The sequence below is a fragment of the Neolamprologus brichardi genome, chromosome 3, assembly GCF_056152115.1.
Source record: "Neolamprologus brichardi isolate AB-2024 chromosome 3, ASM5615211v1, whole genome shotgun sequence".
NCBI classification, from domain to species: Eukaryota; Metazoa; Chordata; class Actinopteri; order Cichliformes; family Cichlidae; genus Neolamprologus; species Neolamprologus brichardi.
In genome coordinates, this window is record NC_142106.1 from 29,637,932 (window position 1) to 29,653,633 (window position 15,702).

The following is a 15,702-nucleotide window of genomic DNA, read 5'->3' on the forward strand; positions in this document are numbered from 1 at the left end:
GGGCGTTAAGGCGTCTGGGAAGGGATCTCAAAACTGGATTATAGATGGCAGAGAGTTGGTGTCGTAAACCACCGCCTCTGTTCAAAGATGGTCGCTCACAGTGGACATAGATGGCTTCTTTCACTCCTCTTTCAAACCATCTGTCCTCTCTGTCCAATATGTGAACATTGGCATCCTCGAAAGAGTGTCCATTATCCTTAAGATGCAGATGGACAGCTGAATCTTGTCCTGTGGAGGTGGCTCTTCTGTGTTGTGCCATGCGCTTGTGAAGTGGCTGTTTGGTCTCTCCAATGTAGAGGTCTGGGCATTCCTCGCTGCACTGTACGGCATACACCACATTGTTAAGTCTGTGTTTTGGCGTGTGTACACACATGTAAAGGAAGCACTCAAAACGTGCGGTTATCCTAAATGGGCATTCTTAAAGTCAGCAAAGAGGCACAGAAAAGAAGATCAGACACCAGCGAGGGATGATAAGAAGGACAGACGCAACAACATTGTCATCCCCTATGTAGCCGGTGTATCAGAGAAACTCAGGAGGGTTTTCTCCAAGCATGACATCCCGGTGTACTTCAGACCCAGTAACACACTCAGACAAAAACTGGTTCACCCGAAAGACAAAACGCCACAAACACACACACACACACATATATATATATATATATATATATATATATATATATATATGTGTGTGTGTGTGTGTGTTTGTATATATATATATATATATATATATATATATATATATATATATATGTGTGTGTGTGTGTGTTTGTATATATATATATATATATATATACGTATACATACACATACACATATATATCACTGACTTTCAGCTTGTTGTGTTTGTGGATATATGACTGACTTTAATTATCCATAAAATCATCAGATTCTCTGTAAGATTAAGGTCGACTATATGTATATTTAGAAGTAGAGGCTTTAAAACCAAGTTAATGCTGTAAGTACAAACATCACTAATGTCACATAACTTTGCCGACATGTGGCCAACAGCAATGTTTTAATGTTCCTCATTATTAAACATTCGCACATAAATAAGTGACGTCATATTCAGTACTTACTTTTGACAGTTCACTTTTTGGCCGCTCCCTTCTGCCGTATTTTGCGGCAAAATTATCCACACCCACCGCCGTGCTATGAATTGTGGGATAAATGGGACACAGCAAGGGTCTGCAGCCTTAACATATCCAGCCCAACATATCCCAGAATGCATAGCGCGGCGGTGGGTGTGGATAATTTTGCCGAAAAAAAAACGGCGGATGGGGGCGCCCGACGAGTAAACTTTAAGTAGGTACTGAATATTATGTCACTTATTTATGTGCAAATGTTTAATAACGAAGAACATTAAAACATTCCTGTTGGCCACATGTCGGCAAAGTTATGTGACATTAGTGACATTTGTACTAACTTGGTTTTAAAGCCTTTACTTTAAAATATATGCCGTTCAATAGCTGAGCTTAATCTTACAGAGAATGATCAAAGCTCATGTAGAAACAAACAAACAAATGAACAAAAGATTTTCTCCTTCATTTCTGTCAAACAATGCTGTGTGAAACGTTTCCAGCTGTTAGTATCATGGTTGCTAGGCAACCTGGCAGTGCAACGGAGGTTAGACCGTCCCATTTCACAAGCCTCGCACTTCCGGCCTTAGCGGTCTTTAAGCACACGGCCCTTGAGGATCGTTGAGGCTGCATACTTTAAGGCTGCAGACCCTGAATTGGGATACAGCCATTGTCCCGTGTGTCACTTATACTGCTGAATGTTACAGTTGCTCCAAAAAAAGTCACCAAAGGCAGATTCCAGTGTAAACGCTGTCTCCACATGGAAAACTGGACTGATACACCTCCTGCTGTCAGACCTGCAGGGTTTAGGCCTGTGGTGTTCTCCTCTGTCTCACACTGAACAATAACTATTTTTTTGAAGTGGCACAAGTAATTTGTGTGCCTTCTTATTTGATGCAGCACACCTGATTGTTCTGTAAATAGATTTAAATGGTTATATAAAAAACGCCTGAGGCCTTGGCTGCATTTTTAGGTAAATGGTATTAAATAACTTTGTTTGCAAAACTTGTGCATAATTTTTAGAAATGTACAATTTCTATTTGCATTTCAAGTTATGAAAATGATTCGTTAAACATGTTTGTGGGTTTTACAGTAAAAAATATAACTTTTTTCTACTCGGATTTTGAATTTTTTGTCTGGATTTAGATCAATTGTGCTAATATAGTATAGCAAAATGAAAAAGAACCCCTCAAATTTCAGATATTTGAGGTTGTGCTGAAAATAATGATACCAAACGAAGCAAGATAAACAGTTTTCAAAGGTGAACTATAGAGGTAAAATCAAAAGTAGTCAAAAACAGCCAATTATACCCTGGACCCCAGAGGGTTAAGTCCTGTGTTTCTTTCTGTCATTTGTCATGTCGCACACTCATAATGCTCTGTGTTTCTTTCCTCCCTGTTCCAGGTCAATTCCTAGTTTTCAGTTTCTGGTTTATTTTCTAGTGTTTGAGTTTCTAGTTTTGCTTTATATTTGGATGAGAAGTTTTGCAGCGTTAAAGCTATCGTTTTGAGTTTATATATACTCAAAACGATAGCTATATAGATATATAGATAGATATATAGATATCATATTTGTTATTAATATGATATTACATATTAATAACAAAACATGAGAGTTCTCTGATCACATGACCTGAAATGGTACAAATGACTGATGCTCTGTTCTTCTTACTAAAACATGTTTATGGATCAGTATGAATCAAACAATAGAAGTCAGTGATGTACTCACAGAATAGGCCCAGCTCACAGAGCAAAGTGGCTCCCATCCTCACATCCAGCAGTGACACGTCTGAAAACTTCTACAACTTTCTGTAAAGACAGAGAGTGAAGCAGCAACACAGCAGATACCAAAGAGCTGTGAAGGAAACAAAGAGGGTTTTTTTTTACTTCTTCTCTCAGCTTCCTTCCTTCTCAACAGAGCTAACACTCTTTAACAAGCTCTGACCACAGCATGACGTGTTTATACTTTTTTACATTTATTGAAATTTTCATCTGTCTGTGGTGTACCCTACCTCTCATCCTAAAACAGCTTTGATAGGCTCCAAACCATCTGAGAACCAGAACTTTATAAACAATTAAGAAAATCATGGTTATATCGTCTATCGTAGCTCAAGAGTTGGCAGTTTGTCTTGTAATCGCAAGGTTGCTGGTTCGAGCTTGTGTGTGAATGGGTGAATGACTGAATGTAGTGTAAAGCACTTTGGGGTCATTAGGGATTAAGTAAAGCGCTACACAAATACAGACCAAAATAGATTGATAGAAGAACAAAGTTTTAACTGATGCTGATAAACAAAGATGTAAATATAAAACTGAAAATACATCTGAACTATGAAATTGTGGTTTGGTGATAAATTCACCCACATGTGAGCAACCTCAAGCTAAACAGAAATAGTGTCGTTAACCAGAAGTGGGCATGAGGCAAGAGGAAGCTCTGCCCCCTCTCTCAGATTATATCTCTGTTACTTTAATTGTGCTGCTGTGTTTGTGGTGATGTCAGCTGGGCTGAGTTCATGAGGCTCATGGGTAATGGTTTTGAAATCAAATAAACTTTAAACATGTGACAAAGGTGTAAGTGTGGCATGCTGAACTTGACACTTTGTGCCCACACCAATGTGTCAGAGTTTCACACTTTGTACTTTATACTTTACAGAAGAAGAGAAAGAAAATGGGGAAAAAAAATTAAGGTATGATGTTGCTTCACCCGCAGTTACACCTGTTAATTTCTATTTCTATTTCTTTATTACTATTATTTTTAAATCGGCAAGTACTATACACAGAGCACACCCACTTAGCAGTGGGTGTTTCCCCTGTTCACTCTCATGAAACCCTTAAAGAGACAGAAGCTCATGTTGTCTTCAAATAACACCTCCGTTTCACAAGAGATACCACAGAGTGAGATTTATGCAGCACTTTTCTAGTTTTAATGTTAAAAGTTAAAACTACAAGCCACATTTAAAAAGCAGTTTATATTGTACAATTTAGGTATTTTAAATTTCACAGCAATTCTACAATCACAAGATACCGTGAGATGCACATCTGTGGACTTGAAAAGCAACTTGCTATTTTTATGCAGTACAAACATTTGATGCAGATGAGCTAAAAAGCTTCTGTTGAGGAGCTAAATGAAGGCCTTTTATAAATTAGTGAAGCAGAGGCTTAAACACAGTTGATATTTTATCTCAAACTGCCTGGATCAGTCATATCAGATAGATAAGTGCTACATTTATAGTTTTGCAGCAGATAAATCCTTTGCTGTTTTTTTGCTTTTAGCAGAACAGAAAGTCTTTGACATGAGTTTACTGAGTATTAACAGGACACGTTTGTCTGATCTAGCTACTGGGAGGAGGGCACTGGCTGTGTGTATCCATGGTGTTTGCATAGAAGGCCCAGAGTTGTACTGTCCCATGTTTTAAAGCCTGCATATTGCTGAAAGTCGGGTGAGTGGAGTCCAGATTATCATTGTTAACACTTACATTTTAAACTCTTTCGACACCTTAATGGACAAAAACTGTTCACACACAAAATCTGCCATGAAATCGTCACATAAGAATGTATTTTTGTCTTTATTTCATAAATCACCGAATCAACTTGAGATCTTTTGATCTCAATGATCAAGCAATAAGATATTTCCATCAATTTTCCGATATTTTAAGCCTTTAAATGACAGTTTAAACATTTTAATTATTTGTTTTTTGTTGAAATGTTTATTTTGCATATAATATCTAATAAGGGGAAGGACACTCGTGGTGATTAGAGTCTTGGACATGTCAAAGATCAGCAGCAAAATTGACTTAATTGTAATGTCATTGTTTTGTGAAGTGCAATGGAGAATAATGTCTTGTTGGCTTCCACTGAAACCACATTTAAATCTCTCTGCCACTGCAGTATAAAACAATGCATTCTGTATTGTCAGCTTTTCATTTTGAAGAAAAGCATTTGATTTTTTTTTCACTATATTCAACCAGATTGAACCTTTTTGCTACTGTAGGCCAATGCATGAAAGTGTTGTATATTTGCCAGTTGTCTTAGAGAATTGAGCAATCATGGCTTTGTTTACTGCTGCTGTACATGTATGAACATGATTGACACTGACTTAAAATAAACTGTAAAACCACACTCATCCCTCAAAAAAAGGCCAAAAGCACATAACAATTTAAGATAATGATCACCACTGTATTTGCTGTTCCAGGTCCATAAAGACAAATGTATTGCAAATTTGTATAGAAAAAAATAGACATGAAATACACAATACATTCAAATCCATACACTATTTATAAATAATGTATGTATTCTTCATTACTTTGGGGATAACGTAGAAGATCTAATGTGTAAAAATATTCTCATTATATCTACTGTAACAAAGAAACAGCTGAATTTAAAGCCACATTTTCACACACTACAAATATTACATATAACACTTTTTTAACTTTTTGTTGTTACATGAAATGTTATACAAAAGCTTTAATAAAAAAAAATATTCGATTGTAAAGAACATGAATACTTAATGGGAATATCCATTTGGAAAAAAAGACACTATTAAGTCTATATTATGGTATTTAATATGATTTCTAACCAACCTATTGTACAATGTTAAGGAGAAAATCACAACCATTTAAAATGAAAACACTGACACAGATAATGTAATCAATGAACCTAAGAAAGTTGCCTCACTTATAATGATGATTTAATGTTTACATTATCAATATATTCCTACTGATATTTCCATTTTTCAGTGAAAATTAAAAAATATAATATAAAAACAAAACATCGGAGAATCATTTTTAAAACATATTTCAGATGTTTAGTTAAATGTTAAACCTAAATACTTTACTAGAAAATGTTAATGTATATTTGTGCCCATAATTTGTAACTTGATGGTCCATGAATGGTGGGAAATATGTGGGAATGGGACTTGACAAAGCTCTGATGGTTGAGAATGAGAATTAGTCTTCAGTTATGACGGTGGTTCCCAAAGTGGGAGGCCATTGCAGGGAGTGGGGGTAATGAACTCTTGGGCACTGCTAGCATAATGGACAGGTTTTTTGACAGGGCTCCCACACAAACGCAAAGCAGAGGTTGAAGCATTGCCAAATATGCTTCCAACCCAACTTCCTTCCAAGCCATAGAAAATATAATGAAGCATATCTTGTCTTTGGCTTCAACTGGACAACGAAGATTTTCTTGTAAAACAAAAGGGGGTCAAAAAAAAAAAGTTTGGGAACCACTGAGTTATAGGAAAGGAGATGCTCAAACTACTGTCACTTCTCATAGCTCACCCACTTTCGATAGAAAGAATCGCTGACTTTCCACAAGAAGGAGCCACTGGACCTACAGCACACAGGTCACCCAGCTTCATACAGAGCAAGGGCGGTAAAGCACAGATAAATTAATAAATTCAAAATTCCAGATATATTCTGCTTTAAATGAGCACATTAGATGAATGCTCTCTTCCAGTGGATTCATTAACAACACTGAACTGCTGTAAAATATATTCAAATATACTCTCAGTCTGAAACAGCTCTGCAGTTCATTATTATTATAGGTGTAAAAACCCTCTGGTCAAACTAAAATAATAATGTTAGTGTTGTTTTTAGTGATAATCACTGTTATTTTATAATTACGTGGCTTCCACAAACTATATATTAAAGTTGATACTGTACCGTTTTGAGTATTTCCAGAGCCTCTGATTGTTTCATAGACAGAACGATCACCTACAAGTCAGAGAAAATGATTCACCACATAATGTAAACACAAGTATTCTTGTCAGTAACATTTATACTAAGACAAGATGAGATAAGATAAGCTTTAATGTCAGTGTAAGCACAAACATACAGTGAAATTAGAAAATGTATTATTACTTATAAATGCTGTAAATGATTAAATTTCGTTATTGTCTTTGTTTTCTTTAATTCAACAGTGTTAAAGCTGCAGAAGAGAAAAACATCAGGATATTTTAAACAAGGTAAAAAACTAACCATGAATGAGAGTGGAGTAGACTTCTTGTTGATTTTCATACTGACTCACCCTCTGGTCATCAGCAGAACCTTTATTAAAAATTCAAAATAAGACACTAACGTTCACATAGTTTATTATGTTTTATATAATATTGTGAACAGTTTTCAGTTTTGGAATGTTGCATCTCCATATTTAAATATTTTAAAGAGTAAAATATGTAAAAGTCTCACCTTTCTTTTTGTAGACCTTTTTGTACAGGAACAGGAACAGGAGCAAAATAAATATGATTCCAGAAATGAGTCCAGTGACCATCAGAAGAAGAAATGAAGAACTGGACACAGCTATTGCAAATAAGAAAAATGAACTGTTAACTTTAATAAACTTAACCAAACTCAGTTGAGTCAGCTGATCTGGTAACACTAGTAGGGATAGAAAGAAGCTTAACAACAACAACAATGAAGTGCAAAACATTAGTTTTGTCTTAAAAGTAACTATCATTTAAAGATATATAATAATATCATACAACCTCTTCAATACATGGTAAATGGACTGATTCTTATATAGCACTTTTTTACTCTCACGGAGTATTCAAAGCGCTCTATACAACATGCCTCATTCACCCAATCACACCCATTCTCACAAGCACTTTATCTACACTTAGTGCTTTCTAACGACATTCATACACATTCACACTCCGATGGATGCATCAAGTTGGGGTTAGTATCTTGCCCAAGGATACTTGACATGCAGACTGGAGGAGCCAGGGATCGAACCACCAACCTTCCAATCAGTAGGTGACCTGCTCCACCTCCTGAGCTACAGCCACATGTGCCACACTTGACAACATTTAAAAGTGGGACCACTTACTGTAAATAGCAATCATGATTCCTTTTAGGTTTGTAAAGTGATTTAAGTTTGTGTTTTGTTCTCTGTTTTTAGTAGTTTTGTATTATTTTACGTCCCCAGTGTCACTTTTCTATATTTAGCATGTATTTCAGGTCTGATACTTCATATGGCTTCTTTATGGTTTATTTTCTTGCTTTGTTGTTTTTGTTTCTATATTCATTTGTATTCTTGTATTCATGCCTAAACTTTTCAGCTTTAGTTATTCATCACTTTATGGTTTATATTTAGTTAGTTCTCCCTCACGTTTTCCACTCTGTACCTTTAGTCTCATCTCTGCGTTGTCTTCGTGTCTGTCTTTCAGACTGATGGGGTTTATCTGTTAGAAACATATTTCCCCCCATAAAACATGCTACAGTGTGCACATGACAGACTTTCTTTTTTCTGAATCCATTTGACCACTACTCTTCTTTACATTTATAAATTAATCTTTTTCTGTACTCTGCATGATGCTTCCCTCAGAGCTACTGTTCATAACAACCGATTTACCAGGAAACACAAGACATCTCATTAGTGTAAGGTTCAGAGGCCAGACCTCACAGGAGGAGATGCACATTATAGCTGCACAGGGACATTTGAAATAGCAGCAACTCCAAATACGTTATTTCTAACTTCTGACTAATTCCTTAATCTGCTCCAAAACATACAGACTATATCAAAATTTCACAAATCACATCATCAATATAACACACGCATACACATGTGTGTGTATTTATATCCTTGTGCAGGCATCTCATTGACATAATGGTTTCCCTACCTAACCCTAACCATCAAAAATAAATGCCTAACACTGACTCCAACCCTAAACCTAACCATAACCTAATTGTAACCCTGACATTAAAACCACATTTTGAGTCTCAAAAATGCCTTCAAACTCATGGGGACCAGGATTTATAATCAAATATCAGACGTTTTTTAGGGTGTCTTATGACTTTAATATGCCAGCCTCCTGTTGCAGCTGTGTGCAGGTGACTGGGCGTGCGTACACAGTAACATTATTTCTGATGTTTTTCTTCATCATTGCATTTTTGTATTAATCTGATGAAGTCATAGTGAAAGAGACAGTGTGCTTCTGTGTTTTTTATTTATTTTGAATGAGATGATGAGGCGGGATGAGTTCTATTCTTTTTTTAGTGAAATCATAGTTGTTTTCTTAGTTACAGGGGTTTAAAATTACAAATGAGTACTTCAATATTTTTTCTGTTTATTTCTTTCATGATTGTACTCAGGTGAGAAAGCAGCATATGAGTTCTGCGCTACATACACCAGCTGAAAGTTCAAACACAAAGTGGTGAGAAAGCTACGATCACATGAAGCTCTTTGTCTGACTGAAAATGTTACGCTGCCTGCAGTTTCCAACTGTGGACTGTGAGAAGAAGATGGAAAATCCGGAGAGAAACCGGATGAGGGAAAAATTGTTTAATTTTATAAAACGTATTAAAAAAATGGTTGCACTTCAGTCTGTTGAAGACTGCTGTGCACATTTCATTCTGCCTTTGCCCTTTCCTTCAAAGTTTGATAGACCTCTGTTCATATTCCCACTGAGTGTCGTCTCTGTGGCTCTCACATCTGATAATTATTTTCTCTGCTCTGCCCATCTGATGCCAAATGTGTTCAGATATCAATAATACAGGCACAAAAAGGAGAAAATAAAACTTTTTTTCACAGTTTGTATTAATAGAAAATTTACTGCTGAAAAAAACCTACCATTTTTAAAGGGATCACTGTACTCTGTGTAGTAAACTGGGTTTCCTCTTCCTCCTCTGCACCTGTAGAGTCCTTCTTGTGAGACTCTGATTTGGCCATTTAAGTGGAAAACTGCATCTTGTGTGGTCAGAGGTTTAGACAAGTTCTCATCTCTGTACCAGTAGTATCTCCATCCAGATGATAATGGGTTCACTGAACATTTCAGAGTCATATTGCCCCCTACTGGAACGTCTCTCATATCAGAAGTTATTTGAGCCTTTGGTTGATCTGTTGAGTTTAGACAAAGATAGAAAGAATAAATATATTATTCCACACAAACAGGTTAGGATTGCACTGCCCTGATGTTGTCAGAATTCAACATCACTATACCTCTATTTAGATTTCCAACAACGCGTAAGAAGCAATAAGACCAAACTGCCATGGTATGAGTACATCCTTCTTTTTGATAACCACAGGATGGTAAAAGGGTCCAAGCTGTGCTTATACTGATGTAATTCACTTTCCTCCACTCTTACACACCCAGAATGCCTTTTATCCTTTCAGTGAATGCATTTTTGCTCCATTTCATTGTGATGCTTTATTTTATTTATAAATTACTCCTCTCCATTATTTTGTGTGACGTCTCTTTGCTCCCACCACAACAACAGATTCACAAGAAGACTTCTTATAATCTGAGGTTCAGATGTCAGACCACACAGGAGGAAATACACATTATAGCTGCAAAGAGGAATTTGAAATAGTAAAACTTTAATTAAGAGACTTTGTAACATTTTGTGACCCTCGTTAAGCATTTTCATATTATTTGTTATTTCGTTGAGTTTGCGTTACTTGTGACTTTCCAAACTGTAACAGACGCACAACAGACCCGTCCACATTTCAACGCTTTTCAACACTTTATTTCGGTTGCTGCTCCTTCAGCTCTCAGCTGCAGCTTGTCAGCTGCCAGCCACACACACAACAATAAGAAACTCAGGAGCCAGTACAGCCTTAAATGCAGTGGAGGTGTGATGAGCTGATGCCGCTAAGGTGTGGTTTTAAAATGATTGTTTTACATAAGAAAAAAATATAAAATTCATTCAAAATAAATGCTGCAGGCCATTTGAAGTTTTGATAGATGTCATCAAGATACTTTTCCTCTTTCAGAGATGCCTGATCCCACAATAATCCAGCTGAACAATGACAACACCAGACTGCTTATTTTAGTCACAAAAACAAGCAGGCAAAGAGAAACACAAATTTTACACTCTATAAAAAATGACTTACATAAAATAAATAATTCCTACATCTACATCATTTTTAATGTTATTTTTTATGTTTTGCAGAATCGGTGCACAGGCACATTCACACACGCACACACCTCTTTAAGGTCTGGGAGTGGGTTTAAAGGGAATGATCTCAATATTCTAGCCTCCTGCTGGAGCTTTCTAGTGTTGGTGAGGATGGTAAGCACAGCAACAGTAACATTATTTTAACTTCCCTCCTTCAATTTTCCTTCATTTCCTGCTTTGCACTGATGTCTTTTTGGGTTGTGGCTCCAACCCTGAATATTTTGACTAAAATGTCAAATCTGATTGTTGATCATTGCATTTATTTTCAATCAAACTCATTAATGGTAAATGGCCTGTATTTGTATAGCACTTTACTAGTCCCTAAGGACCCCAAAGTGCTTTACACATCCAGTCATCCACCCATTCACACACTGGTGATGGTAAGCTACATTGTAGCCACAGCCACCCTGGGGCGCACTGACAGAGGTGAGGCTGCCAAACACTGGCGCCACCGGGCCCTCTGACCACCACCAATAGTCAACAGGTGAAGTGTCTTGCCCAAGGACACAATGACCGAGACTGTCTGAACCGGGGCTCGAACCGACAACCTTCCGATTACAAGGCGAACGCCCAACTCTTGAGCCACGACCACCAGTATTAATGTATTCTGCTTCAACAATTTAGGGTCACAAGGTATTGGACCATATCGCAGCTAACAGGAAGCTACTCGGGACAAGTCGCTCATCTGTTACCGGGCTGAGACATTCAAACCTACAAGCAATTTAGATTCACCAATTTCCCTAACCCCATTAACTCTGTGGACTGTGGGAAGAAGATGGAGAGTATGGAGAAAATCCACACAGACATGGAGAGAACATTCAAACTCCACACTGAAAGACCTCAGACAGACAGTGGATTTGAAACCAGTGCAAAGCAGCATGCCACCCTGCTGTTTGTGTTAGGCATAGTGAATTACACAGTGGACTGAACTATTTATTTAATACTGTCATTTATTTTAACAGATCACATTATTTGCATAAGATCCTAGGCTAAGATGATTTTGTTTTTGTTTAATAAAATTTGGAGATTTGTAGTTATTTGTTGAGCAAGTTTGAAAAATGCTACACTTCTTGTTAAGCTCGAAGAGTTTTCTTCTTCTTCGGCCATGTTCTCTTAATAATGCACACACTTGGTTGGTTGATTACTTTTCCCGTTTCTTTTATTGTTAGCAACACAGGAGGGAAAACCATACATACTTCAGCAGTTCGCGCTTCGGAACATAAGGAACAGGAAGTGAAGTAATCTGTAATCACCAAAATAAAATCCTTTCCAAAATAAAATGACAATCAGAAAACATCTTTCACAACATAAAATAAATTAATATATTTACTCATGAGAACACAAATCTAACACCCCCCCTTGTTCTTATGCTGTTAACCCATAGCATCTTATGCATTTCCAAAGAACCATTTTTGAAACTTTCTGAGTCTCACTCTTGTAACTGCTTTTGTTAGTATGTCTGCAGCCATTTCTTCTGATGGACAGTGTTCAATGCGGATTTTCCCTTCATTTACCGCTTCACGAATGAAGTGATATTTCACATTAATATGCTTTGACCTCTGTCTGTTCACTGGGTTTTTACTCAAAGCAATGGCCCCTTGGTTGTCCCCAAACAGTTTTGTACATGTGTACCTTTTTCTGTCCATGCCGTTTAACAGTTGGGTTAAGTACATGCTTTCCTGAGTAGTGGTTGCAAGACCAATGTATTCAGCTTCACTGTTGAGAGTGCCACTGTAGGCTGTTTCTTTGTTTTCCAAGATATTACTGGTCCCTCTTTAGTAAGTGCAAAACAGTAGCCTGTTGTACTGCATCTGTCTTTTACAGAGGATGCCCAGTCAGAGTCACTGTAAGCAATTAGATCTAGATCCTCACTGCTTTTCTTAAAGATCAGTTCAAAGTCATTTGTGCCTTTTAGGTATCTGAGGACTTGTTTTGCCATTAATAAGTCCTCTCTCGTGGGTTGAGCTAGTGTTCGAGATAGTCTGCTAACAACCCAGCTTATATCTGGTCTCGTACACGTCATGGAATATATCAAACTGCCCACTATTTCTCTGTACTCTCTTGAGTTAACAGTCTCATTTGCATCACTTCCTCCACATGTAGTAGTATCCGTTTTTAGTTCCCACGGTGTGGATCTGGGTTTGCATTCAGACATCCCAAAGCGTTCCAATATTCTTTGAATGTACCTCTTCTGATTCATCCTGATTTCACTCTCTTTTTGTATAAACTGTATCCCAAGAAAACTGGATATTTTCCCCAGGTCTTTCATGTTAAACTTTGACCTCATTGTTTCTTTGAATGTGTTTAACAAGTTAGTATTGCTAGCCGCAATGATCAAGTCATCTACCCAGATGATAACCAGTAGAGTTTCATGTTCAATATCCTTCCTGTATACACAGTGATCAGAAAGGTTTCTTTCAAAGTCATTTTGTTCAAGGTAGTCATTCAAGAGTTTGTACCAGTTTCTACCTGATTGTTTTAACCTGTAAAGGGATTTCTTTAATTTGTACACCACGTTTTCTCCTGATTCTGTTTGCTCAAAACCTTCTGGTTGGTCTATGTATATTTCTTCCTCAATGGGAGCATGCAAATATGCAGTTTTAACATCCATTTGGTGGATAATAAGATCATTCTGGACTGCTATTTGCATTAGGGTTCGCACAGATGTCATGTTTGCTGTTGGTGCAAATGTCTCTTGGTAGTCTATTCCTTGTGTCTGGTTGTAACCTTTTGCTACAAACCTGGCTTTGAATATTTGTCCTTGTTCATTTTCTTTGAGGGCATAGACCCATTTTCCTCCAATGGTTTTTCTACCAGTAGGTAAAGTAGTCAGTTCAAATGTGTCATTCTCTTTCAGAGAGTTGATTTCTTCTGTCATTGCCTGTTTCCACCTTGGTGCCTCTGGTGACATCAGCGCCTCTTTATAGGTTTGGGGGATTCCACAGGTTGCTCTGTAACAATAATCAACACTTACAGAAGTTGCATTTGCTAAATCTCTGCAGTTAGATGTGTAATCCTCTAAATATTTAGGAGGTTTCCTTTCTCTGTTAGGATAGCGCTCAGTTTGGTTTTGCTCATCACCCTCATTTCTTTCTATGTCAGGGTTTGGTTCATTTGTGTCGGTTTCCTCTTCTCTAGGAGGTCTGTTCTCTGCTGCATTTTCATTTTGTTGTTCTGTACTTTCTTTTGAAGGCACTACATGCTCATAAGTCTGAATTTCTGTGTCATATTCATCAGTCTGTGTTTGTTGTTCAACAGTGTTCTTCTTGATAAATCTCACAAGTCTGTGTTTTGACACTTTTCCTGTGTGAGGGTTATAAACCAGGTATGCTGGGCTATTTTTACTATAACCCACAAATATTCCTTTTTCACATCTGGGATCAAGTTTCTTGTGATCATGTATGTATGCATAACAGTCTGACCCAAATATCCACAGTTTTGAGAGATCTGGTCTTTTCCCTGTTAACATCTGATAAGGTGTACTTTTAGTCCTGTTACTGTAGCATCTGTTGCGGATGTGTGCTGCATTTTGAATGGCGTAAGGCCATAATTCTTTTGGCAGCTCTTTTTCTAGTAAAAGACACCTCCCCATTTCAAAAAGAGTTCTCCATTGCTTGATCAGTGTGCACCAACTGTAATGGCTCACTCGCTTTTGGGTCACTTTGTCTGTTTCTGTTGTTAGTGAACTTCCCTTCTGTGCACACATTACAATCTAACATGCCACTGCCTGTGATTTTCATGCCATCTACAACATCAGGTAGCTTTAACACATCACTAACATTACAATGTCCTAAAATTTCGTGCCATGTTTTCACATCACATGCCAGATTAACAGTGTCACAGGACATCATGTCATTGAATGATGTTTCATTGTTTACCGTTTTCAAATAGTAGAGTCTGTTGTATTCTTCGATGGAGAAGATTGTCCCATCTTTGTTCACTAGTTCATTCTGTCCCTTCTTGAAGACCGCCTGTGCTCCATAGGTTGTAGCTGCCTTCACTGAAAATATGCTCTGAGGGTAGGATGGGATGAACAGAGCATCTCTCAGTGTGATGGTGGTACAGTGTCCTTGTATGTCCCGTAGAGAGACGTTGGCATCTCCCCTCTTGAGTGCGACGTTGTTTGTCCTGGATCCATCAGCGAGCTCCATGTAGTGTTTCTCAGGATCAAAAGTCTCATCAAACTTTATGAACTTGTTCTTCTCCGTAATGATGTGTGAAGTAACACCACAGTCCACCATTAGTCCTTCTCTTATTATGTCAGTAGGCAGAAGTCTTTGACTAACTTTAAATACAAAAGTCTGCTCTTCTTTCTTGTCCTCTTGTTTTACTACAGTTAGTTTTGCATCATCTCTGTACTTGGTTTTTCTTCTACATGTCTCATCACTGTGTGTTGAGCTTCTATGGTAGCTACACCACTTAGGTGTTCCCTTTTGGCGACAATCTTTTACAAAATGTCCTCGGTTTCCGCATCCATGACAGGTGATTGATGTTAAATCAACCTTCATCACATTATCCGCTTTTACTTTGTTGTCGAATTTCTCGGTTTCCTCATAACTTCGTAGGTTGCTTTTGAACTGTGTGAATGTTAAATCATCACTGCTTTGAGTTGTGTGAATAGCAAATGGCTTGTAAGCTTCAGGAAGCCCCTTTAAAATCATAGCGATAATAAGTCCATCACTGATTACTTCTTTTGCATTTCTTAGGGAGGTCACTGCTTTTTCAGCTCGGATA

The 15,702-nt window shown here is 37.5% G+C and overlaps 1 protein-coding gene across 1 annotated transcript in view; it reads right to left on the reverse strand.

Moving 5' to 3' along the window:
• Window positions 1-15,702, reverse strand: part of LOC148104161 (Fc receptor-like protein 5) — a 50,466-nt gene that overhangs the window by 31,159 nt on the left and 3,605 nt on the right. The gene's annotated exons all lie outside the window — the stretch shown is intronic.